This window comes from Hypanus sabinus, chromosome 7 (assembly GCF_030144855.1).
Source record: "Hypanus sabinus isolate sHypSab1 chromosome 7, sHypSab1.hap1, whole genome shotgun sequence".
Taxonomy (NCBI): domain Eukaryota; kingdom Metazoa; phylum Chordata; class Chondrichthyes; order Myliobatiformes; family Dasyatidae; genus Hypanus; species Hypanus sabinus.
The window spans coordinates 170,580,278-170,594,550 of record NC_082712.1 but is presented as its reverse complement, the minus strand read 5'-3'; the positions used below and the strand labels follow the sequence as shown (position 1 = coordinate 170,594,550).

Genomic DNA, 14,273 nt, shown 5'->3' with positions numbered 1-14,273 from the left:
TTCTCTAAAATGGACTTGGAAAAGAATATCAAGATTACATTTTTATGCGATACATTTTTGCAATAGGCCTTCTACTAAAGATCTACAAATAGACTATATATCCCACCTACTCATTTCCCAAGAAATTGGTCACTAGCTCAGTGCTCCATTTGTTCATGAGCCTTGAAATATCCTCAGCATTATAAAATTTGCCTACTTAATTAAACCCACATCCAAACTTCAATTAATATTTTTTATTATTCTAGCACCAAGCCAACCTAGTCTCTATTTTATCATCCTCCATAATTTTGCTCAATTTTTAGTTTTATAGTTTTGCCCATTTGCCCTTGTTCATATCACTAGTACACACTTGCTTAGTCCCCTTAAATATGGTAAAATACATTTTCTTAGAGCCATCAATCATTTTAATAACATTAGTTTTTCCCCCAGTGAAGTAACCAAAGGGATGACCATTGTGTTATGTTTATGAAGTCCTTTAAAGTTCAAAGTAAATTTTATTATCAGAGTACATATATGTCAGCACATATAGCCCTGAGATTCATTTTTCTGCAGGCATACTCAGCAAATCCAGAGAATAGTAATGATAACAGGATCAATGGAAGATCAGCTGGAAGACAACAAACTGCAAATGCAAATATAAATTAATAGCAATGCAGAACGATAACATGAAATTAAGAGTCCTTAAAGTAAAATGATTGGCTGTGGGAACAACTGCATGGATGGGCAAATGAGTGTAGTTATCCCCTCGTTCAAGAGACTTTCTTCAAGGTTGAATTTCCCGTTTCTGAACCTGATGGTCCCAATGTTCTTGCACCTTCAACCTGATGGCAGCAGTGAGAAAAGAGCACGGCCTGGGGTGAGGATCTCTGATGGATGCTGCTTTCCTACGACAGCATTTCATGTACATGTGCTCAGTGGTTGGAAGGACTTGACCTGTGATGTACTGGGCTGAATCCACTACCTTTCCTAGGATTCTTCATTCGAAGGCAGTGATGCTTCTATACCAGGCCGTGATGCAGCCGGTCAATATGCTCTTCACTACATGCCAAATGTCTGTAGGCCCCTAAGGAAGTAGAGGTACTGCTGTGCTTTCTTCACAATTACATTTACATACTGGGTCTAGGACAGGTCCTCTGAAAATTTAACACCCAGGAATTTAAAGTTGCTGACCTTCTCCACCTCTGATCCTCCAATGAGGACTGGCTCATCAACCTTTGGTTTCTTTCTCCTGAAGTCTGCAATCAATTCTTGGGTCTTACTGACATTGGGTGAGAGGTTGTCATTATGACACCACTCAAATACCCCTCCTGTATACTGATTCAACACCACCTTTGATACGGTCCATAACATTGGTGTCTTCAGCAAACTTGAATTTAGTGTTGAACCTGTGCTTAGCCAGAGTCGTAGGTGTAGAGCAAGTAGAACAGCAGACATCCCTGTGGTGCTCTTGTGCTGGTGGAGATTGTGGAGAAATTTTTGCAATCCAAACTGACTGGGGTCTACAAGTGAGGAAATCCAGAATCCAATTGCATGAGGGTTTTGGTGACAGGAGTTTTAGACGGTGAAGTAATCACTTGGGCAACCATGAAATTGTGTACTAGAATATAGAGCCAGAGGAAGATGAAAAGAATAGTTAACGCTAGTAAACAGATGTCCAACTAGGGTAAGAACTTAAAGTTCCTGGCAAAACTGCAACATGATATAGATTACCAAGCACAAAGGTCCTGGGTGAATAGAATAGCATGGGTCAGACAGATGCCTCAGGTGTTTTGAATATCCCTCTGACCCTTCCCAGAGTTCACCATTGACAGCATGAGGGAGCCCAGTAAGCCATGGAAGGCAAGAATGAAAGCTGCAGCAGGATCAATGCAAGGATGTTAAAGGTAGCAATGAATAATCATAATAGAACAAGTATATAGTTGGTCAAGTGAAACCAAAATTCAGTTCATCCCTCGTTCTGAGAACTGAGGCCTGCGAGAGCACACTCGTTCCTCAACCATTTATAGCTTGAGCTATTAACTGAAAAACTAAACTCTTAATCCCCCACCAATCTAAGTAATTTTCTGCTTAGTTTTGGGTTGAAGCATATTACAACCCTACTTATCTGAATTGCACTGCATTTCATAACCTTTCCAAAATTAAAACCACTCAAGTTTAATGAGATTGTCTGTCTGAAACTGCTTCAGCCTATTAGCTGCTAAACCCCAGTGGTTACTTGCAGAATCAATATGCTGCTCAAAGATTTAAAGTGATAACCTTTTTATTTGTGCATGTTTGCTTTGCATCAAAAGGAAAATTCTAAGGAACAGTTATGCATGTGTGGTTCTGATACACTGAGCATCATGGATACTATTTGGTGGAGGTTTTGTTTGGCATTTGCACATTGCATTTGTACCTTACCATTTTCTGCGCAAAGTTGTCCTGGAAATAGCTGCTTAAGTACTTATGAAATCAGTGAGGAAATTTCTTCTTGTAATCCAATCTGAAGAGCCGAGAACTAAAGAACAGGACAAATGCCGAACATGGCTGCCTTTTTGTCTGTAGAGAGTTATTCTAAAACACTGATCTTTAAATCTCTGAAAGAATCAAGAAGGGAGTCAGGACCTTGTGGGATGATATGCTGATTGACTGTAAATAGTGATCTCATATGAGAAACAGCATTTACATTTAGAAATATCGTAATAGTCTGATCCTCTCAAAAGAACAGCAAAATCATCAGGTAAAAACCACCAGAGAATGAACTATTTAGAGTATATCTTACACACCCCGTGTCACTGCTGGCAAAATGGAGCCAATGCTACACTGTGTAGATGCTTGCAGGCTTGCCTTACTTGCAACTCCAAGACACAGGTCAGCATCCGGCAAATGGTGATAATGAGATTAGTGTTGCATGCTTCAAATACAATGAGATGGAAGCATGTGTGCCAAAATGTAGCAAATTTGCTGATGACACAAAGCTGGGTGGCAGTGTGAAATGTCAGGAGGATGTTATGAGAATGCAGGGTGACTTGGACAGGTTGGGTGAGTGGGCAAATGTGTGGCAGATGCAGTTTAATGTGGATAAATGTGAGGTTATCCACTTTGGTGGCAAGAACAGGAAGGCAGATTACTATCTAAATGGAGTCAAGTTAGGAAAAGAGGAAGTACAACGAGATCTAGGTGTTCTTGTACATCAGTCAATGAAAGCAAGCATGCAGGTACAGCAGGCAGTGAAGAAAGCTAATGGCATGCTGGCTTTTATAACAAGAGGAATTGAGTATAGGAGTAAAGAGGTCCTTCTGCAGCTGTACAGGGCCCTGGTGAGACCCCACCTGGAGTATTGTGTGCAGTTTTGGTCTCAAATTTGAGGAAGGACATTCTTACTATTGAGGGAGTGCAGCGTAGGTTCACAAGGTTAATTCCCAGAATGGCGGGACTGTCATATGTTGAAAGATTGGAGCGACTGGGCTTGTATACACTGGAATTTAGAAGGATGAGAGGGGATCTGATTGAAACATATAAGATTAAGGGATTGGACACACTGCAGGCAGGAAGCATGTTCCCGTTGATGGGCGAGTCCAGAAATAGAGGACACAGTTTAAAAATAAGGGGTAGGCCATTTAGAACAGAGATGCTGAAAAACTTTTTCACCCAGAGAGTGGTGGATACGTGGAATGCTCTGCCCCAGAAGGCAGTGGAGGCCAAAGGATATGGGGAGAGGGCAGGAACAGGGTACTGATTGTGTATGATCAGCCATGATCACAGTGAATGGCGATGCTGGCTAGAAGGCCTGAATGGCCTACTCCTGCACCTACTGTCTATTGTCTATAATGTGTATTTCAAGGAACCCATCAATAAAAGTTAAATTTTACAGGTTGGTGATTATGATAATTTCTCATTTATCATGGATCCAAAGTAAGCCAATACAAATTGTTTAACCAAATGTAAGCCTTGGCACATTCACATCTCCCATGTGCAAGCACTATGGTGTAGTCATTTAAAGACCATGAGTGACTGCAGCTCAAACCATTCAAATCAAGCTGGACCTGAAAACGACAAATGTATGGAATAAGAATTGGAAACTCAAAATCCATAACCTATTCTCTTTGAACATTATTGCGTAGGAGAATCAAGGTAAGAAAAGTTCATGCTCCAAGAATCCACAAACTACCAAGCAACAACTACCATAACACTCCTTTACAGCCACACACAACCAGTGAAGGCAACTTTTATATTTAAGAATTAACAGCTTGTATACGAATTTTGTTTCTTGCTGATCTATGGTATAACAGCCCCTCCACAACTTACCAAGTATAAAAAATCTATTTTTACTCCCCTGTACTGCTATTTGTACTTATTTACTTTTTAAAATAATTCTGTCTCTGAAGGCCTAGAACAAAAAACTATAGTTCTCACACCATCAAAGCTATCTTCCTGAGGCTATGGTACAGGGAGGCAGCATCCAAACACCTCAGAGACATTCTCCTTTCTCAAAATTGCCACCAGGCAGGAAGTACAGGAACTCAAAAGCCTTACACTTTAGTCTACATTTCTTTCACTTGCACTATTATGTTTATTTTATCACCTGTGTATAATTTGTATTAACTTGTCATGTATTTAATGCACTGGGGTGCTGCAAAAATCTAATTTGCATGGCATATATGTATGCCTATGTCATTAAATGTACCTGGATAATGCTTCTCATACCAACAAATGCAATCAGCCACACATTTGCACTGTTCCACAGATGACAATAGCCATCCCAGCACAAATGCATTACCAAGGAAGCACAAACAATTGTTAACTGCTATTAAATAGATTCTTATGCTTTGGCGAAATTGTGGAGGGGCAGATATAGCACACTAACACTGAACAAAAAAAATCTAATTAACTGGTTATACCTATTATGCCATGCCTATTTTTTTAAAAACCCATAGACAGTATTAAATTTGTTGATGCTAGAAAAGGCCATCCTTGAACATTCCAGTAATCCCTTTACTCTCATGTCCTTTTTGCATGCTGTATTTTGCAATATATAAGCTATTTCTGCTAAAATTACCTTTAATATATTAACTTAGAAAGTAACATTATGGACTAGGCTACAATTTTCTTCTCTAGAACAAAGGCGGCTGAGGGGTGACCTTATAGATACGCAAAATTATGAGGGGAATAAGATGAATTGTCAAGTCTTCTTCCCAGGGCAGGAGAGGCCAAAGCTCGAGGACATGAATTAAGGCGAGGGAATGATCTAAGAGACTGAAGGGACAAGTCTCTCCCCCACAGAGGTGGAGATATATGCAATAGGCTACTAAAATGGTACATGAAGGTAGAGTTGGGTTTAAAAGATATTTACGCAGATACACAGATAGAGAAGGTTTAGAGGGAACCAAAAAAATTACCAATTTAGTTTGCTGACAATTAAGTCCCTACATTTTTTCCAGCCTTCAAACAGAAAGGCAAGCAGGAAAATTGGAGTAGCTCAAAAAGATACCTTAATCAGCGTGAATGTGTTGGTGCAAAGGGCCTATTTCTGAGCAGTACAATTCCATGGTGACAGCACACTAATATACTGTTAATCTTTGGAATTATTAACTAATCCATGTCTCTAAATGTATGCAGCAGGACAAAATATTGAACAGTGTTTATAGACAAACTACCCAAAACCATAGCTGGGTGGTGGAAAGCGGAATTTTTAAAAAAAAAACTGGAGGTGCTCACTGAAGGTTACTTCATTTGACAAAATTATTAACACGGAATACCTGGCAATTTTGAGTACTTTAAACAATCCATGATACATTCAGAAAAACATACAATTATGCCATGCCTGAGATTGGAGGTACACAAAGACCTGAAGACAATGAATGTGAAAATCATCAGTTATATATGAGTGTAAGTGAAAATAAATCTTAAGTTTTTCTTCCATGTTTGCTAAGTTACATTCTCAAGATTACACCATTTCTTCAACTGTATAAGCCTTAATTTTCTGCAGCCACCATTTTGAAGCTACTCATAGTGCCAGAGTAAACATCAGGTTGGTCAAGTACTCCAGTTATTGCCTTATGAGATGTTAGAAATGTTTTTTTTCTGTTAATCTCCTGCCTCGCATGGTAAGGTGTATAGCTTACCAAAAAGTCATGAATACAATTCTTTAATGTATTATCACCATGGCAAAGCTTGCAATAATGATTACAGATACAAAAGGAGAACAAAATAACTAGGCGTCTGAGAAACAAAAGTTATATTTGATAATTCTATCCAAAGAGCCTTTAGGCAGTTCCAGTGAATTGAAAACTAGTCAGAATAATTGCTGTTACAATTAAACAGTTTAGTTGTTATTTGAAAAATGCTTCATTAATTCCTCGGGTTTTCAGTGGTCTAAATTTTTTTGCTGAAGATAATGGCCTCATTTCATTTATTGGTGACTGCTATTGCATGTTGAAAGCCACCAAAATAGGAAGGTGAGCAGAGATGAATGAAATAAAAGTTGGACCCAAGTGAAGCAGAACATGTTTTGTCTCTTCGTCTTCAGTTGCAAGAATGCAGATCAAGTAGATTTTCCCTTCAGCTCAGCCAATAAAACTTGTGTTCAAGAGAAAATTATGGAAGTAACAGATGTGTAATTTCAATGGTGCAAACTGCATAATCTGTGTTAAGATACTTAATACCTCTAGTTTGCTTCAAGAAAATTTTGAAAGAGCAGTGATGCGTGCACTGCTCATTTGTTCAGAATACAAGAATAGATGAAATAAAATTAACTGAATTAGCAACTTTAACCAAGAATATATTAATATTGTTAAAAATAGTGTATACTGAAAGGGTTACAAACGCACAAATCAAAAGCCAAATTTGTTCACTGCAATAACAGGCAAGCTTAAATCATACTACCTTTGCAATGTTAAAAAGCATCATGACAAATGTAAATCAGATAACGTGACAAACTGGAAAGAGGTTGTGTAAATTTCTCCCGCTTTGGAATTTTCACTCAATTTGCAACCTTTGAATTTTGCTTTGCTTCAATTGAGTTGATGATCTTTAGAACAGCTGCAGGTGATATTCAAATTACAGGCTGAAAAGGATTAAATTTAGGTTTAGCAGACCATGCAAGTTAGAAATTATAAAACACATGTACATACTGTACACATCCTCAAACATGCAAAACATTAATTAATAGCTCTAAAAGCAAGATTACTTGAAAATGAAGTCAGAGTAGATGGTAGGTTCAATTCTACCATTCAAAAGAGCCAGAATAATATCTGGAAAAAATATGCAATGTTACAGGACAAGAGCAGGAGGGTAAGGGAGGTTGAACTGATCTTCCATAAACCCAGTACAGACTCAGCAGGCAATGTTTCCTTCTGCTCTAATTTGTTAAACTGCACTGATACACAAAATTGAAAAACTCATTACAAAATTGAAAAACTCATTGCAAATTTAGTGCTAGGTACACAGTGCAAGAGTGTACAAGAATGTCTTCATTGCTGCAAAAACTTGTATGCAATAACTTGTTTCATTTGGATATACTACCACCTGCTGTTAGTGGTTAGGTAATGCCCAGACTCTGAATATTGAATCAAGAAATTACCAATTTAGTTTGCTGTCAATTAGGTCCCTACTTTTTCCACTCTTCAAACAAACAGAAAGGCAAGCACACAAATTGAGCTGAGCACCCAAGAACAATTTGCCACCCTCCAGAAGTAGATTCTCTGACAAGGCTAGTGGTTTCTCACTAGATGTCGCCAATTGAACAACTCTGAAAAAACAAATAACAATGTGCTAATCCAGAATAATTTGGGAGTACAGTTAAAAAGCAGTGAGTGTGGCACTACAGATATAGATGACAAGTCGTTTTCTTCAAAGTGGACAGTTGAAGATTCCATGTCACTTGGATTTAAGTCCTTAAACTGGCATGAAGGGTCTCTGAACTATCACATGACATTCATAATCTAGGGGATAACTGTTTAGTTTGCTGTATTAAAACAGAACTGGCTGTCAGATGTTACAATGTTGGAGAGAAGCAATAAAGAAGTCTATTTACCATTGATTAATTTTGATTCTGAAATGAGTATGCTTTTGAGAGAACAGCAATTTTTTCCACAATGAACTGAGGAAGAAAAGGCTTTTGCAAGAAGTGTCAATGCTGAATGAACCAAGTCAAATTGGAATGTGCAGAGGATTTTTTGATGTATCAATGAGTCTGGTAATAAAGTGCAAAGCCAAACTCAACCTGGCATAAATAAAATCTGGTAACAGGGCTGCTTGAAGTCAGGAAGCAAAGAGCTAGTATATTTATAAGCATTTGTTGAATTGTTTTACTTTAATGCATCTTTACAGACAATAAAGTGCATTTGAAAAGCAAATGTTATAAACCAGTAATAAAATCTTGGGTTCAGTTCCAGGATAAAACAACAGGAACAGTCAGCCCCAAGTCTGCACTATTAGCTACCAAGTGCAAAGCAAATGTTAAAAGTAAACTGCCGACTTCAATTATATGCATGGAAGAAAAAAGCACTGATTTGTGACTGCATTAGCACCACCTCAGTAAAAACATCCATTATAGTGAAGGGAGAATGAAAATTTAAAACATCTATTACAATAACAAATACGGACTTGCTAAGATAATTGTGCCACTATGTCTTAACAAGTCTGATTTTTAAAAGAAATAAGCATTTCTAAGTTTAGATTTAGCAAATTCATAAGATGTTTATTTTACACGTACCATTAAGCAATTCAGTTTATACATCTCTGGGCTTTATATAGTCCTATTTCACATACATACAGATATCACAGGACATTTATGAATCACTATATTTTGGTATATGTGCAAAATAAGTTTAGCAAAAGGCTCTTTGTGGGTATATTCTAAAAGGAGTAAAGTAAAAGGTACATATTTGGGTATTTCAAAGTAGTTGTGTACTTTTTCCAGTGAGGGTACTATATTGCTGTTCAGATTGATAATACAAATGTAGTAACAGGAATCTGCAACCGGCAAAACACACAAAATGCTGGAGGAACTCAGCAAGTCAGGCAGAATCTACGGAGGGGTACAAAGTTTCCGGTTGTGACTTTTCATCATACTGCATTACTAAAATAATTAAAGAAATTCACGATTGAAGCTCTGCTATGGTGGTCAGGTCTCACAACAACAGTTACTACCATGCTACCACCTCAGCCAAATACATCAGCAACCAATTCTATTAGCTCAAATATTAATCTGAGGTACCAGTTTTGAAAGGAGGCTTTGGCATGCTGTGTTACCTAACTCTTGAGTAATGACTGGACAAAAAAGGTCAACTTTCAGTACTTATGTTCCTTGTTCAGTTTCCAAGCAGCTAACTCAAATGAGAATGAGTGTAACTCTGAGCCCTTCTGCAGACAAAAAGTTTACTAGAAGTAATTATATATATATATATATATACATACATACACACACACACACACATATATACATATATATATTTTATACACACACACACACACAAGTCTCTTAGATGCAGCTGAACTCAAGCTCTACTGCACCTCTACTAGGGTCTACATTAGTCACTCCAAATGTTATAGACAAAAAAAACTGAAGTAAACTAGCCACTGGATGCAGGACAGCAGGTAGGAACTCAATGTACTCTTGGGAACCACCGAGAATCTTTAGGTTTCTTGCTTCTAAGGCACTATCAATGTCCAACTCAAAAAAAAATTAACTTTAAAATGCAGATTCTTCAATTTATATAATCCTTTATCAATCTAACAAAAATGATAATTCTATGGGTTTTAATTAAATAAAGGAATAAAGCAAATATAGTTTTGTTTTAAACAACATTTTAAATACAGAAAATTTCAGAATTTCACACAGCATTTGTGGAGAGCAAAATTTAATATTTCAGGTTGATGTCCTTCTGATGAAAAGTCTTGGGCCCAAACCAATGACTTCCTCTCAAAAGATGCTTCCTGACCTATTGAGCTTGACCAGCATTTGTCCCCTCATTTCCAATTTTTCAGCATTCTAATTGAGGTTATAACCGTGTGTTCAGCTGCATTTAATGTCAGGAAGAAAGCACAAAAGCATTCTTGGAAGAGAAAAGGCATTAAATACAATGGTAACCAGGAAGCAAAAACAAAATTGTAGATGCAGCCTATAAGCAGACTGGTGATAGAAACAAAAGTAAAAGCACAAAGAATTGTGGTGATTCTGGAATAACAGCATTGCTCACCACAATTTTCAAAAATCTAATGCTTTAAAATCAAACATAGCCAAATATTCTTAACTTATTCCAGATTGACCTGCAATGGTATACTCATTTTGACCCTAACATTCCCTCCCCCAAAGTGATTGTGAAATCATGATCATTTTACTGCTAGTCCTGTCTGTTCTAAAGCTCATTACATGACCAGATGTTTTAAAGTTTACATTTACTTTATCAGAAATGCATTATATATTTGCAAATATAAATAAAGCCAGCAGAAAGTACCTGTGTTTGCAAGTAACTGAGCAAGTAATCTATTCACTGGAATCAAACAACTATGATCCTTTTACAAGCTAAACATCAGTTCATGTCTGTAAGACCAATTTAATTAACTTTGGCAAAAAACAATATTTACAGTTCACTTAAGTATTTACAAGTCTCCATCAAAAATGAGATACTCAATTTTGTTCAATATGGGATCAATGTCTGAAATAAATGTACTGAACTATAGATTCTATAGATTAATACTGCAGATCAATTTCAAATTGGGACAGTGATGCAACTACAATACTGTATGCATACTAGATCACTCCCTTGAGGTGAAAACATATCTTGTCAGGATATGGATAGTGAAACCAAGCTGATTTGCACCATTTGTGCCTGAAGCTCAAAAGAGCTGTGCAAATGATCTTGGACGAAAATTACAATTACTTCTATTAACTTTTTCTGAAAATTCAAAAGGCAAAGCAAGATTCCTTATCTACATCTTCAAAACAAGAAAACATTTATACCCATGGTGACTCATCCAAACTAATGAATGTAGTGGGGAGGTGAAAAGCAGGGGAAAAAATTTGTGTAATGAATAATGGTCAATTTTCTGCAACATTACACAAATGGAGTCAAGTAGAGACGAACAGAAATTGGTCAGTGAGAGATCATAGAACTAGAGATTGAGGAAAAGTTCTGAATAAGATCATTTATATTCTACCCCTAATTCGACACAAGACCTTTATTTTATTATTCAGTTAAATACCATACCAGAGTAACCATTTGGGAAGGTGCAGAGTTTGGAGCATTGGATTCTCTTTCTAGATTTGCTCAAGCAATTAATCACTATAACACAATGACATCTGGATAATTGCTATTTCCATTTGACAGGTTTGCCCTGGCAACTCTGCAAATACAGGTGAATATATAATAGTAACAAATTTGTCATCAGGAACAAGATTTTACAAATGTGAAGTACATATGATTGCATATTTTAATGAAAAAATTATTAAAGATTTCTCCTACAATCACAATAAAAATAACCACTAAAATTTCAAGTTCTTAAAAAAATTCACTTGAAACAAATGGTATGAAGCATTCAAGGTTTTGGAAAAACTCAAAATATAAAGATTCCCTAATAGCTCATTTGGGAGATCATTCTAAAAATTAATACTCTGAGTAAAAAGATTCAAAAGAAAACGTAGAGTACATGAACAGTTTCTAACCCAAGAACTGCATATTCAAACTACTTCATAGCCGCATATCATAAACATGAAATTTAACAGCAAGAACATTGTACTTAGAAGAAATGAAAAACCTATTACTCCAAGTTTGCTACTGTCACCAAATTAGATTGTGTTTGGAAAGCACTAAGCCCTTAATGACAACTGAAAAATATCAGGACCCAGAAATCATTGCTATATAATCACATACTGTTAACGGGGTATTTAGAGACTTAACATCCATTTATTTTGGATGATTTACCGACTTATTGTCAAGCTATCCAGAAATACACTTAGCGGGATATAACATATCTATTTATCTGTGGAAGGATCAATTTACGTCCACGTTTACTACAATAAACAGACTTAACACACAGTTCAAGTAAAGATGCATGAGAAATCTAAAGCTGCAAGAATGAATTACTGATGGGCACCCCCAAGAACCATGCACAAAATCTGTTACATAAATGACATTCCAATTTCATTGCCCAAGTTCTTCCTTTGGGCACATTTGCCACACTGGGGAGGGATTAACATAGAAACATTAGCAATTAAGAGCTTTGTGGCATTAAAGAACGCCATCAACAATAAAAGCCACAAAAATTATTTTATTCAACTGCTTGCTGAGCCCCGGGTGATGGTGCAATAATTAATTTGTGTGTACTGGCACAGAACCGACAAATTCAATAGTTCCTTGCCAAGTAATACATGCAGATTGATGTTGTCAGAAGCAAGCTAGTTTGATAGAATACTTGGTGATTCCGTCACAAACCTCAAATGAGAAATAATGCAATAAAAAAGTAAAGAATAAATATAATTTCCTAAATCTTCGTTTATGAATAAACATCTTCAATATCTGTTAATCAGATTAACCTCCCATGATGTCAATTTGCTACAAGAAAAATTTCTTATATTTTAAATTAATTACTGTATGTAGCTTCTTGTTGCATTGTAATGTATTCTATCTAATGTATTTTGAAGCAACCTTCTGTATTTTGAATCTGCAGGTCGCTCTATGCCTCCCAACAAAAATGTCCACAGCTTTGAGGTAAATTCCCTTCCAATATCATTAACTTCTGCCTCAAACTATGTGATTTTACAGGTTGGACCCATTCATCTCAGACATCTGAACTGAACCAGATATTTCTAGTCTGTGATGGTTTTAAAACCGAAGATGTTGCTTTAAGGAAAGTTGAAGTAGAAGAGGAAAAGTGAAAAAGGAAATAATAGGATACCATACCTGACACCTGTCAATTCAAAATCTTAAAAGTGCAGACTAAATCAGATCAGTGAAATGTAAAAGTTGCAGATAGAAATCCAAGTCTATAAAACCAATGTCGAAGTAAAGTATTACTGTGAATAACAAAGAAAAAGTAGCGATGTGGGAAAAATATTAATGATTCATCTCCAAAAGAACTTTGCAACTGGTGAGATTTTTCCCATGACAAATAGGAACACAAATCTTACAGTGCAAGATTACTATAGTTCATCTCAAAGTGAAACTGTTCTAATATTAAGGTAACACTTCTCCTGGAAGCAGTACTGAGAACAGAATAAAAAACTAGTTTGACTTCATAATAATCAACTGCTGCTTGCCAGATTTGTGAAGACCATCATGCAAAGGGTAGACATTGAAACTATACTTTGAGTTGAAACTTAAGGATCAGCTTGACTGAACAGATTTTGTATGCTTTTAATTTATCTAACGAGCTGATGCCTCTAGAACAATGCAATGATTTATAACAATTGCATCAGGGCATGATCAATGTTGGCAAAAACTTTGTGCAATAGTGCAAGCTGAATGCCACAGGATGACAAAATCTGGTTATTATATTATGCACCAAAACAAACTTTCCTGCTCCTACAGTCATTCAACATCAATAGCTTTCTGTATATAATTGACAGGAATAAAATAACTACAATTTTTGATAGACCTTGGTTCAAAGCTCAGCATCCCCCATCATATTAAAGTCATGAAACTGTGATCATTAGATCCATAGAAATGACAAACTACTGCAATATTAAACTTAAATAAAAATATAAAGGTTGCTCATTTAAGCTAGTTTATTAAACCAGACATTTAATACTCTTACTCGGAATCATTCATTACACACACATACAATGACTTAAGAATTTTTGATTGTGTCTGTTGTATGGGTATCTGAAGCATTTATTTCAGATCTCTTAAAATAATAAAACAGTTTATTGTATTTCTGTGGTGCTAGAACAACAAGCTGATTACAAGCAAAGTCCTGAAAAGGAAATAAAAAGATTAAGCAAATACAGTATTAAATATTATGAGTCTCTTTGACAAATAAATGCCCCAGCTTGATAAAGGACTATTAAATACAAGATACTGTGAGTGAACAGAAGAAATGAACTCTAAAGAAATGACACGGGAGGCAATAAAGAGACACATGACAACTGAATAAAAGGCCAAAAGCACATAAGATACCATTAAAGACTATTTTAATGTTGTTGCAATTTCAACATGCAACAATCATTGATGTGCAATAGGCCCAGACATTAAAATTTCATTAAATGCTTTAAATCCCTACATTAAGTACAGTCTGCACCTACAGATATCAAGATCCACCTGCAGCTTTCAAAGTCTGGCTATTCACTTAAT

At 36.3% G+C, this 14,273-nt stretch overlaps 1 protein-coding gene across 1 annotated transcript in view; it reads right to left on the bottom strand.

The window, feature by feature from the left end:
• Positions 1 to 14,273, bottom strand: part of cstf3 (cleavage stimulation factor, 3' pre-RNA, subunit 3) — a 106,986-nt gene that overhangs the window by 66,290 nt on the left and 26,423 nt on the right. The gene's annotated exons all lie outside the window — the stretch shown is intronic.